We start from the raw sequence: 11,733 nt of genomic DNA, 5'->3' as shown, positions 1-11,733 counted from the left end.
AATATATTTATCACATTAGCAGGTTAAAATAAAATGAAAAACATGATACAAAATGCTAAAATGTTTAAGAAGGGCCCTCAATAAAATTCAATACTTACCCAAAATAAGAGTCTCAGGAATCTAGGGGGAAAGTATTGTTAACATGATAAAAAATATTTCCAAAAATATAGAATAAGTATCAAGCTTTACGGTAAAAGTTAGTAACAGTTGGAAGATAAGAATGCTCTTCACACTACCACTACTAAACTTTGAAATGGAAGCTGTAGCCAGAATGGAGATAGATAGATAGATAGAGAGAGAGAGAGAGAGAGAGAGAGTTTTGGAAAACAAAGAAAAAATTATTCTTTGAAGATGATATTATCTACAAAGAGCACATAAGAGACTCTACAGTGAATCTGTGAAAACTAACGAGAGTTCAGAAAGCTATTATAATCCACTTTAATATATATAAGATCCATGAATAAATGGTGATATACTATATGCATAGGTAAGAGGAATTCATATGTTTTAGCGCTCGCTTCGGCAGCACATATACTAAAATTGGAATGATACAGAGATTAGCATGGCCCCTGCACAAGGATGACATGCAAATTTGTGAAGCATTCCATATTTTTCTCTATTCTTTTACACACTACTCCTATTTACTAATCTTTATTCCAACCTTACCTTAGAATCTGACCTCCCACAGCCTCACAGCTTGCTAGATCCAACTAACAATCCTTTCATCTCCAATAAGAGTCTTGCCTTCTTTCCATCCTTTCTAAAACGTGGATAGTGGGGTGGAGGATCACGGTTAACACTATAAGGAGCCAAAGGATAACCCATCTCTTCTCTACTGGCTGCTAATGTAAATATCATAGTATACTGTCTTGCTGTCTTAACCCATTTTGCCTTACTCCTCCAACTGATCACAAAAAAGAGTAGGGGGAAGTTGTGAACAGCAGGATACACGAAGGAGACTACACCACTGAATCTCACAAGTATTCTACCACAGAAGTTCACACCATAAGTACAGGGAACCAGAACAGATCAATTTAAGAAACAGAGGCTAACAAGAAGAAACCCACGAACAATGAGAAAACAAAGAAACAATCCCCAAATGAAGGGAAAGGAGGAAGCCTCAGGAAAAATGCTAAATGAAATAGAGGCAACTCAACTATCAGATATTGAGTTCAAAACAATGATTATCAGGAATTTCAATGAACTGACAATGAGCTATCAGAAACTAGAGGGAACCTACAACAATCTCATTGCAAACTGTATAAACATGAAAAAGGAAACAGAAACTCTCAACAAGGGCCAAGAGGAAATGAAGAATGCCATTTCTGAACTGAGGAACACAATAGAAGGAATGAAAAGCAGGATCGATGAAGCAGAAGATCGGATTAGTGAGCTAGAGGACAAAGTAGAAAACAACACCCGAAAGAGCATGAAAAGGAAAAGACTCAGAAAGGATGAAGAGGGATTAAGAGAAATGCAAGACAACATGAAATGTAATAATATCTGTATAATAGGGATACCAGAAGGAGAAGAAGGAGAGCAAGGGATCGAAAACCTAGTTGAAAAAGTAATGAAGGAAAACTTCCCTAATTTGACGAGAGAAAAAGTCACACAAATCCAGAAAACACAGAGAGTCCCAATCAAGAGGAACTCAAAGAGGCCCACCTCAAGACACATCATAATTAAAATGGCAAAATTTCAAGACAAAGAGAGAATCTTAAAGGCAGCAATGGAGAAACAGGAAGTAACATACAAGGGAGCCCCAATAAGGCTAACAGCTGACTTCTCAATGGAAACACTTCAAACCAGAAGAGAATGGCAAGAAATACTCCAAGTAATAAGAACCAGAGGTCTGCAACCAAGGCTCCTTTATCCAGCAAGGCTCTCAATCAAGATAGAAGGCCAAATAAGAAGCTTCCCAGACAAAAGAAGTCTAAAAGAATACACCTCGACCAAACCAGCTCTGCAAGAGATTCTAAAGGGACTGCTTTAAGGAAGGGAAGGAAAAAGAGAGAGAGAGGAACACACGTACATAAAAGACAATGAATAAGTACCTATCAATAATAACCTTAAATGTAAATGGATTAAATGCTCCAATCAAACGACACAGAATACCTGAATGGATAAGAAAAAATGACCCATATATATACTGCCTACAAGAGACCCACCTCAGGATAAAAGACCTGCACAGGCTGAAAGTGAAAGGCTGGAAACAAATCTTCCAAGCAAATGGACAGCAAAAAAAAAAGGCAGGGTAGCAATACTCATATCAGACAAAATAGACTTCCAAAAAAGGTCCATAAAGAGAGACCCAGAAGGTCACTTCATAATACTCAAGGGAAGAATCCACCAAGAAGACATAAATATTGTAAATATATATGCACCCAACATAGGAGCACCCAAATACATAAAGAAAATCTTAGAGGACTTCAAGAAAGATATGGACAGCAAAACAATTATAGTGGGGGATTTTAACACCCCACTATCAAAAATGGACAGATCTTCCAAACAAAATATCAACAAACATATTGTGGCATTGAACAATACTCTTGATGAAATGGATTTCACTGATATAAACAGAGCTCTCCATCCCAAAAAAAGCTAAATACACATTCTTTTCAAATGTACACGGAAAGTTTTCAAAGATTGACCACATGATAGGACACAAAACAAGCCTCAAGAATTTCAAAAAAATTTAAATCATACCAAGCATTTTCTCAGACCACAGGTGACTGAAGCTAGAAACCAGCCCCAAGGAAAAAAACCCAAAACACCCAAAATCATGGAGATTAAATAGCATGCTATTAAACAATGAATGGGTCAAGAATGATATTAGGGAAGAAATCAAAAGGTTTCTGGAAACAAATGAAAACGAACTCACAACAACCCAAAACTTATGGGACACAGCCAAGGCAGTCCTGAGAGGGAAGGTCATAGTGATACTGGCCCACCTAAAAAGTTAGAAACATTCCAAACAAACAACCTAACCCTACGTCTACAAGAACTTGAGGAACAACAACAAAGGCAGCCCAGAGCAAGCAGAAGGAAGGAAATAACCAAGATCAGAGCAGAATTAAATGACATAGAGACTAAAAGCACAATTCTAAGGATCAATGAATCCAAGAGCTGGTTCTTTGAAAAGATAAACATAATCGACAAGCCTTTAAGCAGACTCATCAAGACAAAAAGAGAGAAGATGCAAACAAACACAATCAGAAATGAAAGAGGAGAGATTACAACAGATACCACAGAAATACAAAGGATTGTAAGAAATTACTACAAAGAGCTGTATGCCAAGAAATTTGAAAACCTAGGTGAAATGGACAAATTTCTAGAAAAATATAATCTTCCAAAATTCAATGAAAAAGCAGAAAGCCTGAAGAGACCAATAACAACAAAAGAAATTGAAGCAGTAATCAAAAAACTCCCAACACACAAAAGCCCTGGGCCAGATGGTTTCACAGGAGAATTCTACAAAGCATTTAAGGAAAAGTTAACCCCTATCCTTCACAGACTATTCCAAAAAATCCAAAAAGATGGGAGACTCCCAAACTCTTTCTATGAGGCCAACATCATCCTAATTCCAAAACCAGATAAAGACACAACAAAGAAAGAAAACTTCAGGCCAATATCACTGATGAACATTGACGCTAAAATCCTCAACAAAATACTGGCAAACCATGTCCAACAATACATTAAAAAGATCATACACCATGACCAAGTGGAATTCATTCCAGGATGCTAGGATAGTTCAATATTCGCAAATCAGTAAATGTAATACATCACATAAACAAAAGCAAAGACAAAAACCACATGATCATATCAATAGATGCAGAAAAAGCATTTGATAAAGTACAGCACCCATTTATGATAAAAACACTCTGCAAAGTGGGAATAGAGGGAGCATTCCTCAACATAATAAACGCCATATATGAGAGACCTACAGCCAACATCATACTCAATGGGCAAAAATTAAAATCTTTTCCACTAAGATCAGGAACAAGACAAGGCTGTCCACTTTCACCACTTTCACCACTTCTATTCAATATAGTACTGGAAGTTTTAGCCACAGCGATCAGACAGGAAAAAGAAATAAAAGGCATCCAAATCGGAAAGGAGGAAACAAAATTGTCACTGTTTGCAGATGACATGATAGTGCACATAGAAAATCCTATGGATTCCACCAAAAAACTGCTTGACCTAATAAATGAATTTGGCAAAACAGTGGGATACAAAGTCAATGTCCAGAAATCAAAAGCATTTCTGTACACCAACAATGACACAGCAGAAGCAGAAATCAAGGAAAAAATCCCATTTGAAATAGCAAAAAGAAAAATAAAATATCTAGGAATAAACCTAACCAAAGAGGTAAAAGACCTGTATTCAGAAAACTACAGAACACTCAGGAAAGAAATCAAGGAAGACACAAACAAATGGAAATATATGGATGGGAAGAATTAATATCATCGAAATGTCCATACTACCCAAAGCAATTTACACATTCAACGCAATTCCTATTAAAGTACCAATAGCATATTTCACAGACATAGAACAAACACTTCAAAAATTTATATGGAATCATAAACAACCCCAAATAGCTGCTGCAGTTTTGAGAAAGAAGAGTAAAGTAGGAGGGATCACAATACCTGACACTAAACTATACTACAAGGCCACTGTAATCAAAACAGCCTGGTACTGGCATAAAAACAGGCACATAGACCAATGGAACAGAACAGAGAGCCCAGAAATAAACCCAAGTCTCTATGGTCAATTAATATTTGACAAAGGAGGCAGCAACATAAAATGGAGTAAAAATAGCCTCTTCAACAAATGGTGTTGGGAGAACTGGACAGCCACGTGCAAAAAAATGAAACTTGAGCACCAACTTACACCATATACAAAAATAAATTCAAGGTGGATAAAAGACTTAAATATAAAATGTGACACCATTCAAGTCCTAGAGGAGAACGTAGGTAGGAAAATCTCAGGTATTTCACGCAGAAACTTTTTTAACTAACTTGTCCCCTAGAGCAAGGGACATAAAGGAAAGAATAAACAAATGGGACCTCATCAAAATTAAAAGCTTCAGCACAGCTAAAGAAAACAGTATCAAAATTAAAAGAGAACCAACTGTATGGGAAAACATATTTGCCAACGATACCTCAGACAAGGGTTTAATCTCCAAAATATATAAAGAACTTACAAGACTGCACTCTAAGAAGACAAGGAATCCAATTTAAAAATGGGCAAAGGACTTGAACAGACACTTCTCCAAGGAGGACATACAGAAAATCCAAAGACACATGAAACGATGTTCAATATCGCTAGCTATCAGAGAGATGCAAATTAAAACCACAATGAGATACCACTTCACACCAGACAGAATGGCCATGATAAACAAAGCAACAAACAACAAGTGTTGGAGAGGTTGTAGAGAAAAGGGGTCCCTAGTGCACTATTGGTGGGACTGCAGACTGGTACAACCACTATGGAAAGCAGTATGGAACTGCTTTAGTTTTCCTCAGAAAACTCAAAATGGATCTGCCTTTTGACCCAGGAATTCCACTGCTGGGACTCTATCCTAAGAATACTAAAACACCAATTCAAAAGAACCTATGCATCCCAATGTTCATAGCAGCACAATTTACAATAGCTAGATGCTGGAAGCAACCAAGATGCCCATCAGTAAATGAATGGATCAAAAAACTATGGTACACTTACACAATGGAATTCTATGCAGCAGAAAGAAAGAAGGAGCTCCTACCCTTTGCAACAGCTTGGATGGAGCTGGAAAGCATTATGCTAAGCGAAACAAGCCAGGCAGTGAAAGACAAATACCATATGATCTCACCTTTAACAGGAACCTAAACAACAAAACAAAGAAACAAGCAAAATATAACCAAAGACACTGAAATAGAGGACAGGCTGACAGTGACCACAGGGGAGAGAAGAGGGAATTTCAGGGGACAATGGGAAGGGTTCACAGGAACAAATTTAAAGGACACATGTACAAAAACTAGGGGGAGGGTGGTAATGGGTAATGGGTGGGCTGGATTGGGAGTAAAAGGGAGAAAACTGTACTTGAACAATGATTAAAATAAAATTAAAAAAAAAAAAAAATATCAGTGAAGAAATGAAAAGCTCTAGAACCTCAAAAAAGGTGTGGGGAAGACTTACAGTACCAAGTTATCAATAAATGTAACTACTGTGGCAATTAAAACAGAGTAATCTTTGTATAAGAATAGAACTATAGAGTACAGGTCTCATAACAGAACCAAGGTTTTATGAAATTTGTGAGAGGTTTGGTCCACAGCTCAGAGGAAGAAAAGATGCATATATGTGGGGGAAATTATATAAATGAAAAAAAGAACTTAAATCTGATAGCCTACAGCAAAATAAAAGTCAGGTGGAGTAAATAACTACATACATAAAGGCCAACTTTTAAACCTATTACAAGGAAATTTGGGGAAGAGTTCAAAGGAAGATTGTAGGTATACAGCACAGTTTTTGACTTTCCAAATTCCCCTTAAAAAAAAAAAAAAAAAACGGAAAAGGAGACTAATAACAAAACATCCAGCCAAAATCTACATCAAAACTAAACAAAAAAATATCTCTATAAACCCTAAAATTTGGGGCATTTGGGGCATTGAGGCTGGCTATCGCAAGCCTCCCATAGGTACTGGCAACTGTGTGGGAGGAAGCAGAGTAGACAAAGGGATTTCTGACCGCTGGGAGAACTGCAGGACTCAGACACTGAATTGCTCAAAAACCCAAAATGAAAGAGTCCTTTCCGGAAAGCTCAGTGGGCCATGGTTAGAACAATACCAAAATAGGTACTGGCTTCATGGGCTCCAAATTGTGGTGAGTGCTAAGTGACGGCAGCACTTCAGACTATGCAGGTCAATTTATGCCTTAGGAAAATAGGAAATAAAACAACTAAAGCTCCCTTGTAGGACAAAGATCGGCCTCCAAGAGAATCTTCTGGGAGTAGAAAGTAAACTGAGCAGGATGGAGACAACAGGATCAAATGAAAGAAAAGATCCAGATAAAATTAAACAAGGAGAACAGAGAAGGTAGATCACAGATAGTAGATCATATATTTGAAGACTTCATATTAATAAGAGAAAGTTCCATAACTGTGAAGCTAGAAAAACTATTGACCAACATTCCTCTTCTGAGATTTTTAAAAACCCCATCTCACTTAAACACGAATAAGAACAAAGACTGTGGTCCAGTCGTGTACAGAGTTATTGTAAGATAAAAGAAAATAATGCACAGAACCATACAGCAGGATGTATCATGAGTTTTTGTTTTGTTTGGTGTGTTTACTTTTTTATATTCCACATATGAGTGCAATGATAAGATTTTTGTCCTTTTCGGTCTGAGTTATTTGACTTAGCATAATATCCTCAAGATCCACCATGTTGTCACAAATGACTATAGTGCATGTTTTTTATGAGTAGTATTTCATTACAGCTATATCACATTTTCTTTATCCATTCATCCATCCATGGACAGACAAACTAACATAAAAAACTCATAGATAGGCCACAGAATGACGGTTACTGGAGGAAGAGAGGGGGTGGAGAGGTGAATTGGGTAAAGGGGGTCAACATATGGTAATGGAAGGAAACTAGACTTTTGGCAGTGAGCACACAGTAGAGTAAACAAACATCATTATACTGTTGCACATCTGAAATTCATATAATGTTATTAACTGATGTTACCTCAATAAATATGTCTCTGGCCCATATATCCAGGGAGTGATGGATCTGAAAAAGAAAGTACATTCTGAATCCAGGTTCAGTATTTCTCTCATTTCATCATCTTGTTCTTTCTTTCTTCCTGCTCTATATGTCTTTTAAAATGTTTTTCTTCCCTTTACTTTCCTTCTTCTCCCTTAGTATCATTTTATTTTTTAAGGTCAAGTATTTTAGGACCTGAGGCTTAGGTGGTAGTCCATTCAGGCTAAAGGTGGTTATAAACTTGCTGTTTAAACATTTTTATAAGGTTTTATTTATTTTTAGAGAGAGGGGAAAGGAGAGAGACAGAGAAGGAGAAAAACATCAATGTGTGGTTGCCTCTCATGTGGCCCCCATTGTGGATTTGGCCCGAAACCCAGGCATGTGCCCTGATTGGGAATCAAACCCATGACCATTTGGTTCGCAGCCTGTGTTCAATCCACTGAGCCACACCAGCCAGGGCCCTTACTATCATATTTTTTTCTTGGTATAGAGAAAGGTACTGTGAAAAGTGGATGGATGGATGGATGGATAGGAGGGTGCATGGGTTAATGAACCTCTTCAAAATAGGCAATGAGATTACTGTAAAGGTATCAACTGGTAGGTCAGACATCAGAGGTCATCTGGCTTCTCTTGATCCTCATCTTATGGCTTTGCTCTTTTGATTACTGCTCTCAGCACACTGGCCTTCTTGCTATTCCTCAAATAGGACAAGTCCATCTGTGCTCTCCATTCACTATTACTCCATTCAGAATTCTCCTCATGGCCCTTTGCTTAAGAAGAACTTTAATGAAATAGCATCACTCACTCCTCTTATTATCATCCTTCTCTGCTGTTTTTTCTATAGCTATTATCACCATCTGGCACAGTATAAATTTTATTGGTTTATTTGTTCTTTGCCTTTCCACACTAGTGTAAACTCCGTTACGGCAAGGATTATAGTCAGTGTGTTCTTTGTAATAGTGTAAGAGTAATTTTATCTGACCCCAGTGATCAGTTAGCTTCTTGTGTTGGATCTATAAATAGTCACATTCTAGATAAAGGAAAGAAGTATATATTCAGAATATAAAAGTGAATGCCTACTTAGAAACTCCAAAAGGTGTTGGTGTGGGGAGAGGGGTGAGAATGGGTTGTAAAATAACAAGGGTTCCTTAAGGAAGAAAGGAATGAAAAGGAAGCAGTAATTGCAATTGGAACTCACATTTCAAGTGATGTTTTAAACCTTTGGAAGTGCACTTACTGTCTTTTTGGTTAACCAAGGTCACAGATCATTGTAACTTAGTAGATACCACAGATCACCCCACAGCAAATCAAGAAAGCAGTAGCAGACACAAGAGAATCCAGCTCTCCCTGCAGCATCATCCAGTGGCCCTGAGTTCTTGACTCAACCAGGAAATTTATGTGAAAAGGTCATAGTTGTTTGGGAAAAGCAAAAAAGTACTGAAATCCAAGCCAGTGTCCACTCATTAATCAAGCCTAAATGAAAACATTGCTTCTGGATCTAGAGGAGGTATCTTCTATATAAACTAGAGATATTTTGTATGTGGAAAAAAAACTTTCATTTTAGCAATTACATCAATATTTTAAATTTTATATCGTACCAAGGAAAAGGAGTGGGAAATGATACAGAAAAAAAGCTTGCACCAAAAATAAAAAGAAAGTATATATGTAAATTGAGGATCACTGTAAATTTCTGCCTCCTTATTAAACCAGCTACTGTTTCACTAAACATGGTGAAAGTATTTTTTCTATATTTTATCAATCTTTTTCATCATTTATTAAATAGTGTAATATTCTGTATTAGAAAACCATAACTGCATTTGATTAAAAAATAAAAACTAAACTTTTATAACAATGGAAATAGAAACTACGTATTTATAATGTGGCCTCTTCCCACATAACTCAGATTTGGGTCAATGCAATTCCTGATTCAGTGTTTGACATTTGAAGAGTTTTAGCTTATTTGAGGCCTTTTTTCCTCTGCTCCAAAATAACTGCTCCAAAGAACTAATACACAAGTATGTCTTTTGGCAGTTTATTACTGAGTGCCCACAATGCTAAAGACAAATGTAGGCACTCTTTCCTCTCAGGCTCCACTGCCCCCTGTATGCATGATAGCACATTTCACATTGCAGTTAAGCTTCCAACCCTTGGGAGCTAAAACTTCTTAATTTCATTACTATTATGGTGCCTGGCAATATTAAGTACTTCTTTGAATGACTTTTAAATTAATAAGTGAATAATGGATAAACCAGTCACCACTAGGAATGTGAAATTGTGTTAAGACTCAACTGATCTTACAAGTTAGCTGAATAGATAAGATATGCAAAATTAAATAACAATCCAAAAGTTGAATTTTCCCAGAGGCTAAACTCTTACAGAGAAGAGTACCTGGACCATAACTATTGTGAAAGGAAGAAAGGCAGGACAGTGTGCTCAGTAAGAGTTTAGGCTCTGAAATCAGATGGAATTTGTTTGTTGCTTCATTCTACCATTTGGTAGAATGGTCAAAAGCCAATGACACCATCACTCTTATTGAAATAAAAAACAAAGTTAAATGTATGACTTATTATGTCAAGGGAGGGTAATCCTGATCAGGCTCTGCTGATCTTCCATAAAATTTTGGGAAAGCAAGTTGTTCTTGGAGACTTCTAGAGGCATGTAGAAGCCTGACTACTGGGAGATAAGACTGTTGTTGATTGGTTGAAACTCAGAAATGTGTTTATTAGGGTAAGGCTTGACTGGCTGACTTTCAGAAGAAAAAGGCTGGCCCCGTTTGGTTGGTTTATAAAAGTATACCCACTGGTTTAAAAACAGTTCTGTTGACTATTTGTTGCCATGGCTGTAGAGCAATTAATCTGTTTTTACATTTGTGAAAATTTAACTTTTCTATGTTATGTATAAAACTCACTGGGATTTTATAGGAAAATTTTAAAAATTTCAACTAACCCTGGCTGATGTGGCTCAGCAGATTGAGTGCCAGCCTGTTAACCAAAGGGTCGCTGGCTCAGTTCCCAGTCAGCACACAAGGCTGGGTTGTGGACCAGGTCCCCAGTTGGGAGTGTGAAAGAGGCAACCACACAGTGATATTCCTCTCCCTTTCTTCCTTTCTCCCTTCCCCTCTCTCTAAAATAAGTAAATAAAATCTTTAAAAATAAAATATCAATTAATATGGTACCTTATTTACAAGGCCTAAGACCAATTAAATAGGTTTGTATTATCTAGGATTCCACTTTTCTTCTACTCTACCTTACTTAACTCACCTAGGATTCTGAAGGCATGAAATAATGCCTTCGGAGAGAATATGCTCCAGAGCTCTAGGAGAATAGGTGGAGATGTGACAGGCTAGATTATCCTCTTCCACCTTGTTACAGAATCATTCATTCCCTTACCATATCGCCCACCAAATAACAGAGTCTGTTCCCCACTTCCATTGATACTGGCATTGGCCATGTGGATTACTTTAGCCAATGGATGGCTGCAGATGTAACATACAAAGTTTTAGGCTTGCTTTCAGGATTTTGGCTTGGAATTTGAATTTCTGTCATCTACCAGGAGAGTAACATACTCCATCCAAGAAAAACAGGAAAACACATAGAGCAGTTCTGGACCCAACATGCAGATTGAAGCCAAACCCAGCTCACCAACAGCCCCTTGACTGAAAAAAAATAAATATTTGCTGGTACGAAGCCACAAAATTTTGAAGTTTGTTATGCAGCAAAAGCTGACTAATATATAAGGGAAAGACATGAGGTGAAGCTTGGATGATTATAGAACAGAAAGGAGAAATGGAGCAGGAATGGGAGTAAAGAACCAGGGAGTAGATTAGCCTAAGGAAAATATTGCCATTACTTTGTTTTGCTTCAGCTGTAAAAGAAACATTAATACATTAATACTTTCTCTCCTCCTAGGTACAAAGTAACACTAACATAAAGCGATCTTTCGTCTGCCACATTATCTATATTATAACAATATTTTCCTAGGATATGGA

At 37.2% G+C, this 11,733-nt stretch overlaps 1 non-coding gene across 1 annotated transcript; it reads left to right on the top strand.

Moving 5' to 3' along the window:
* The first annotated feature begins 510 nt into the window (after window positions 1–510).
* LOC114498204 lies at window positions 511–614 on the top strand. Its single transcript, XR_003684652.1, has one exon. It is a non-coding gene; the product is annotated as a U6 spliceosomal RNA (small nuclear RNA).
* The last annotated feature ends 11,119 nt before the right edge of the window (window positions 615–11,733 follow it).

The sequence above is a fragment of the Phyllostomus discolor genome, chromosome 5 (assembly GCF_004126475.2).
Source record: "Phyllostomus discolor isolate MPI-MPIP mPhyDis1 chromosome 5, mPhyDis1.pri.v3, whole genome shotgun sequence".
NCBI classification, from domain to species: Eukaryota; Metazoa; Chordata; class Mammalia; order Chiroptera; family Phyllostomidae; genus Phyllostomus; species Phyllostomus discolor.
Note: the sequence above shows the minus strand (reverse complement) of the source record. Positions and strands in the feature narration are given on the sequence as shown.